This window comes from Cherax quadricarinatus, unplaced genomic scaffold (genome assembly GCF_038502225.1).
Source record: "Cherax quadricarinatus isolate ZL_2023a unplaced genomic scaffold, ASM3850222v1 Contig2184, whole genome shotgun sequence".
NCBI classification, from domain to species: Eukaryota; Metazoa; Arthropoda; class Malacostraca; order Decapoda; family Parastacidae; genus Cherax; species Cherax quadricarinatus.
Window position 1 is genome coordinate 59,117 of NW_027197210.1, and position 7,098 is coordinate 66,214.

The following is a 7,098-nucleotide window of genomic DNA, read 5'->3' on the forward strand; positions in this document are numbered from 1 at the left end:
GGTCACAGACCAGGCCTCCTAGGCTCCCCCTGGGCTCGGTCACAGACCAGGCCTCCTAGGCTCCCCCTGGGCTTGGTCACAGGCCTCCTAGGCTCCCCCTGGGCTCAGTCACAGACCAGGCCTCCTAGGCTCCCCCTAGGCTCGGTCACAGACCAGGCCTCCTAGGCTCCCCCTGGGCTTGGTCACAGACCAGGCCTCCTAGGCTCCCCCTGGGCTCAGTCACAGACCAGGCCTCCTAGGCTCCCCCTGGGCTCGGTCACAGACCAGGCCTCCTAGGCTCCCCCTGGGCTCGGTCACAGACCAGGCCTCCTAGGCTCCCCCTGCCTCCTAGGCTCTGGGGTCACAGACCAGGCCTCCTAGGCTCCCCCTGGGCTTGGTCACAGACCAGGCCTCCTAGGCTCCCCCTGGGCTTGGTTACAGACCAGGCCTCCTAGGCTCCCCCTGGGCTTGGTCACACACCAGGCCTCCTAGGCTCCCCCCTAGGCTTGGTCACAGACCAGGCCTCCTAGGCTCCCCCTGGGCTCGGTCACAGACCAGGCCTCCTAGGCTCCCCCTGGGCTCGGTCACAGACCAGGCCTCCTAGGCTCCCCCTGGGCTCGGTCACAGACCAGGCCTCCTAGGCTCCCCCTGGGCTCGGTCACAGACCAGGCCTCCTAGGCTCCCCCTGGGCTCAGTCACAGACCAGGCCTCCTAGGCTCCCCCTGGGCTCGGTCACAGACCAGGCCTCCTAGGCTCCCCCTCCGGTAGCCCTCCCAGGCTCCCCCTGGGCTCGGTCACAGACCAGGCCTCCTAGGCTCCCCCTGGGCTCGGTCACAGACCAGGCCTCCTAGGCTCCCCCTGGGCTCGGTCACAGACCAGGCCTCCTAGGCTCCCCCTGGGCTCGGTCACAGACCAGGCCTCCTAGGCTCCCCCTGGGCTCGGTCACAGACCAGGCCTCCTAGGCTCCCCCTGGGCTCGGTCACAGACCAGGCCTCCTAGGCTCCCCCTGGGCTCGGTCACAGACCAGGCCTCCTAGGCTCCCCCTGGGCTTGGCCTCTTAGGTACAGACCAGGCCTCCTATTACAGGATTAAGAACTATGTATTACAAGGCTCCCCCTGGGCTCGGTCACAGACCAGGCCTCCTAGGCTCCCCCTGGGCTTGGCCTCTTAGGTAGGAAAGGAAATATTACAGGATTAAGAACTATGTATTACAAAACATAATTTTTCAGCAGTTTTCAATTTAGTTATTGTTTGGTGCTTTTTCTGCTTCTTTGCACAACAGTTGTGTCAGGGAAGAGTTACCGGTGTCATGTTTTAAGTATTATATGTATTTTATATTTATTTTACTTTTGTATGTGATTTTTTTATGCCTAGCTGTACTGAGCACTTAATATATTATAGTGTAAACATGGGCATTTTGGACCCTTTCCACCCTTTTCCACTCGCCAACAACTATCAGTTATCAGTGAGGGTCAGGAACATAACAGCTATGAAAACAGGGACCTCCTGTAATAATAATATTGTCAAACTAAGCATTAAACCTGGACCAAGGAAAGTAAAGATGTGTGTGTGTGCATAGTGAATAAAAGTCGAGGTTTGTAACATTTATACTGAAAAGATGTCTACCCAGAGATGTCGAGCTTAAATTCAGTGGCGGCTCGTGCGAGGGTGCTGTGGAACTGCAGCACCCGCTATTTTCACTCAGTATTATCGCTAACATTAAGTATGTCTTTTTTTTTTCCTTTAAATCTTTCTTTATACTTGTACATTATATAATCAAAGAGTTAAAGAAAATAGGGGGTGCTCCAGAACCCCCGTATGAGCCGCCTCTGCTTAAAATTCCTTTCCACGTCCACTGCTCAGTAACCTACACTGACACTAGTGTCACTGACACTACTGTCAGTGACACTAGTGTCAGTTATGTGTTTATTATTAACTTAGTTGATTCCTGAAGACCAGTCACTACATGCAGTGTTTACATATGCTGCTATGTATGTAACTGTATTTATGTGTATGTTTACTAGAATAAACAGGCTGACTGACTTGACTTACTGACTTGGCTGACTTACTAATTGGACTGACTGACCTACTAAGTGACTGTACTGACTTGACTGACTGGCTCTATTGACTGACTTACTGATCAATCAATCAAGTTTATTCTCTATAAGGATTACAATGCGGGGTTTACAGATTTTGGATATTGTGTGGTTTACATGTTATAAAATACTAATTACAGAGGGGGCCACTAGGACACCTAGCATGGCTAGGCATTTCGGGCAGACTTGGATTAATTCTTAACTCTAAATTATTACAAATTATGGAGTAAGTTGGTATTAGGGCTAAGTGACTAAATTATAGTTCGTGAATTTAGCAATGTGAATGCTTTTGTTTTGGCACAATACATAGTTTCTATATTGGAGTATTACAGGCAAACTTATGACTAGTTAGGATTCATTATTTTAAGATTAAGATTCGTATCTCTGTGTTTATAGTGTGAACCACCAGGTGGTTTTCATGTAGTTAGTTGACGGGGTGTATTAGGGAGATAAGATGTTTTCTAACGGTAGTTTTGAAGGTGATGAATGTGTCTGCAGGTCTAGAGTTTTCAGGTAGGGTGTTCCAGATTTTAAGGTCTTTGACATACACTGAATTTTTGTAAAGGTTTAGTCGGACACGGGGAATGTCATAGAGATGTTTGTGTCTGATGTTATGCCTGTGGGTTCTGTCACAACTATCAAGGGTTTTAGGTCAAGGTTAATATTGGAATTTAAGGTCCTGTAGATGTAGATTGCACAGTAGTAAGTGTGGATGTTCTGAACAGGGAGTAAGTTTAGATCTATGAAGAGTGGGGGTGTGTGTTGCCAGGGATGGGACTGACTGACTGACTATAGTGACTTGACTTACTGACTTGACTAACTATAGTTAGTGAATACCGACCGACTAAGGGTCGATGAGAAATGAGATGCTTGATACTGAGATGCTTTGCCGTTTCCACGACTAAACTTCCAGTACAGCTTACAATACTGACTGGTTGGAGAGCTGGTCATAAGTCTGAGTGATCTTTAAACAGGTAGGTTGTTAAATGAGGAGTACCTGTATTATATAACTTTAACATTGTTACTCATAAAGACCACAATACAAAAAAAAAAGTCACAAAAAATGGAATATAAAACTAATAGAAAACTGCCAAAGATTATTATCATTATACGAGCACTTTCAAATGCAGTGAAACCTCGGCTTATGAACTTAATCCATTCCGTGACCTTGTTCGTATCCTGATTTGTTCGTATGCTGAGTCAGTTTTCTTCATTTAAATTAACTGAAAAGCCATTAATCCTTTCCAGTGGAATTCCTGCTCTCAGAGGGAGGAAAAATACACTTAAATATAGAGCTAATATCAACTCTACAGCTTATTTATCTATCACAATTGCTCTAATATGACATAATAAACAATATAAATAACATAGAAACCTGATATATACTCTAGAATAAAATATGTCATTATGTGACAAGTGGAGGCGGCTATAACTGCTCCCGCATTGTTGTGGTATTCACTGCCATCTAGTGACAGCCTTTTGAAGCCGTCTATTATTATAATTATTATTATAGTACATTATTATTATATACGTATTATTATTATATTGATTCAGGCTTAATTTAGGGAACTGGAACACAGATCCAATTCCATAGATCAAGAGCCCCTCACCATGTATGTACTACTACTACTAATAATAATAATAATAATAAAAGGCTGCCAGTAGTTGGCACCACCATCAGCAAAACATTGGTAACCACTACCTTTCACCTGTCTAGACTTAAGTAGTCTATAAGTGTTAGGTTAAGTCTGCCTGAAATGCCTCGGCATGATAGTGGCTTTCTTTGCTCCAATCATGTTATATGTAAACACACACTGTAACCTTTGCAGAGAAATAAATATTTTATTTATTTATTTATTTAAGGAACCTCCCTTGAGGAGGAAGTACACACCTTCAAATTTTGTTCATATCCAGAAGCAAAAAATTGACTGAATGACGGTTCGTATCCTGAAAAGTTCGCATGGTGGGGCATTCATAAGCCGAGGTTCCATTGTATAGGGAAAATGATTAATCATTTCCCATGAAAAAAATCCTATTGTTATTGGCATATTATACAATGATGGGGTTGTAAAAATAATTTAAACACTGCTTAATACTAAAATATGTAAATACAAAAGAATTAGATGAAATAAATGCAAATTTAACCTCACTGTATTTTGCTGAAAAGAGTCGAGTGCCTACCAGGATAGTGCTGAGAAGGCAGGAGGAAATGTTATTGTTTGGAAGGAGAGTCCCCTTCTCTTTTCCCTATTTCGACCTGGTTGAAGCTCACCAGGTCCAAAGAACTTTGCTTCTGCCTTCTCCTCAGGATGTTTTGGAAATGTGACATAGTCTGGTCATTCCATTATTATTATTATTATTATAATGACAGGAGCGCTAAACCCATAGGATTATACAGCGCATGTGGGGGAATGGAAGGTATTCAGGCTCAATTCAGGGAACTGGAGCACAGATCCAATTCCCTAGATCAAGAGCCCCTCACCAGCATCAAGGAACCTCCCTTGAGGGGAGTGATCATTCCAGACAATGCTATTATGGCTTGTTTGGGATTTGTTGGGGTGGTACTTCTCTGCAAAGTTTTTGACGTCCATCTATTTGGCAAAGATTTCCTTGATTAATGAAGTAGGTACTTCCCCTATCTCCTCTTCTGAGCCTGAAGAGAGTGCATCCATCTTAGACTTGTGCTCCTCCTTCTCAAGTTCCTGTAACTCCTCAGTGGTCAGCTCTTCCCTGTGCTCCTCCACTAACTCCTCCACATCACCATCACACATCCAGACTCATGGACCTGCCCAGAGAGACAATATCCTCCGCTGTACCATTTCCTTCGTTGCTTGGTTCTTCTCATTAACTTTCTTAGAACTCATGGTTAATGAATTTACTAAAAATTTATACGACAAAACACAAAATCACGTAAAAATTCACAGTTACAGTGCGGGTTGTTACAGTATGCAAACCTAAGTAATGTATATTAGAGGTGTGTACGCATTAGATGAATTAAATATGGGCAGTCGTGGCTTTGTAAACAAGGGTAGCACACGATGTCATGACTCATTTTGACCCATATAAGTTCTAGTACGCGAGTCGATATTCTAAAGAAAGGTCACATACCAAGCTAAAATTTTCGTGTCCAAACAGGATGTATACCAAGTTGGACTTATTCCAAAGTGGACGTATACTGAGGTACCAATGTATCTGTTAATGGTATCATAAGTTCTTATAAAAAAATATTAATAAATATTACATTGTACACTACTACATAATTGTTATGACAAATCACAAAACACTACTTTATCTTGGTCATCAAAACTCATAAACCTGCTAACATAAACAATACATGTCTACTGACTGCGAGCAGAGACGATTATTGATAGTGAGATAGAACACTAGGCCAAAAGTTACGTGATAATGGTGTTGACATTGGGACGTGCAGTTGTCGTGTTGACTTCAGTCGTTGTTGATATAGTGTTGCCACCCACTGGAATCCTTACCTATTTTACATTATTACCAACTTAAGAAATGGTGCCTACAAATTAAAATTTTATTACAGAAACTAAAAAATATTTGTTTGAAAAAATATAACTTTCATAATATGCCTTGCTTATTAAATAAATTTGGTGCAACTGAGCATTCATTACCACAGATTTTCATTTTGACCTCATCTGGGTAAATTACATAAATAAATATACATACATTTATTAACCAAATTCTAATAATCACTGTCTATGATATTTCTCTATGCAACAATTTGAATTTTTGTGCAAACTGTACTGGTAAAAAAGAAAATAGGGACTCTGGCTACAGTTAAAAACTACATATCTAATAATTACTCTAAGTGTAATTATCAATAAGAAAGCATATTAGCAAGAGATGCGATGATACCCCAATTTTTACAAATTTTGTTTTAACACGTCGGTCGTCTTCCACCGAGGCAAGGTGACCCAAAGAAGAAAACACTTTCATCATCATTCACACATATCACTGTCTTTGCTGAGGTGCCCACATATGACAGTTTAGATGTCACTCCAAACAGCCAATATCCCAAACCCCTCCTTTAAGTTGACTGGATAAATATTTACTTAGATATGGCACCCTGCCTCAGTGGGAGATGACCAGTAATTTTTTTTAACACATCAGCTGTTTTCCACCAAGTTCGGGTAACCCGAAAAATAAGAAACAATTTCGTCATCACTGACTACACTGTCTTACCAATGGCTGATATGACCAGTATGTTGATAAAGAAAAACATTTAAAATTCCTATGATTTGCAGCTTCATGATTCATGAACCTTTAGTCTTGTCCCTCTCTAAGGCTATTAACCCTTAAACGGTCCAAACGTATATATATATGTTCACTCGCACAGCGCTCCGAATATTTTGAAAAAACAAAAAAAAAAAGCTTTATTTATAGAAAAAAGAGCACATTTTTTTAAGTATTTTAGAATAAAAAAAATAATTTAGGGTCCGTATTTACCGAGATATGAGGCTAAGAAGTTGGCACTGGATGCTCAGGTGACAGCAACATAGAGTCCTGCCACTTGCAGAAGTGTTGCCAATATACCTTTTTTTCTATTTTTCATATTATTTTATGTAATTTTTATGTTCTGATAATTACAATTTGTAGTAGTTCTTGTCTTTTATAACCAATCTTTGTTCTGACACTAGTATTAGGTACTGAAATTGTACTCAAATTGTCACAAACACACTGACAGGTGGACATTTACACCTGCCTTGGTCATTTAATATTGTCTTGGAATATATACAAAGTATTTATATGTCCCAGCAATGTTTTGTATATGTGGAAGTATATAATAACAATGAGGAGGAGGAGGAGGAGGAGGAGGAAGGAGGAGGGAGGAGGAGATGGAGGAGGAGGAGATGGAGATGTAGGAGGAGGAGATGGAGATGTAGGAGGAGGAGATGGAGGAGGAGGAGATGGAGGAGGAGGAGATGGAGGAGGAGGAGATGGAGGGGGAGGAGGAGATGGAGGAGGAGGAGGAGATGGAGGAGGAGGAGATGGATGATGA

General features: G+C 42.0%; 1 long non-coding RNA gene across 1 annotated transcript; it reads left to right on the forward strand.

Moving 5' to 3' along the window:
- Window positions 1-769: 769 nt before the first annotated feature.
- Window positions 770-3,187, forward strand: LOC138851804 (uncharacterized). The gene is made up of 2 exons (XR_011391412.1): window positions 770-1,040; window positions 1,151-3,187. It is a non-coding gene; the product is annotated as an uncharacterized lncRNA (long non-coding RNA).
- The last annotated feature ends 3,911 nt before the right edge of the window (window positions 3,188-7,098 follow it).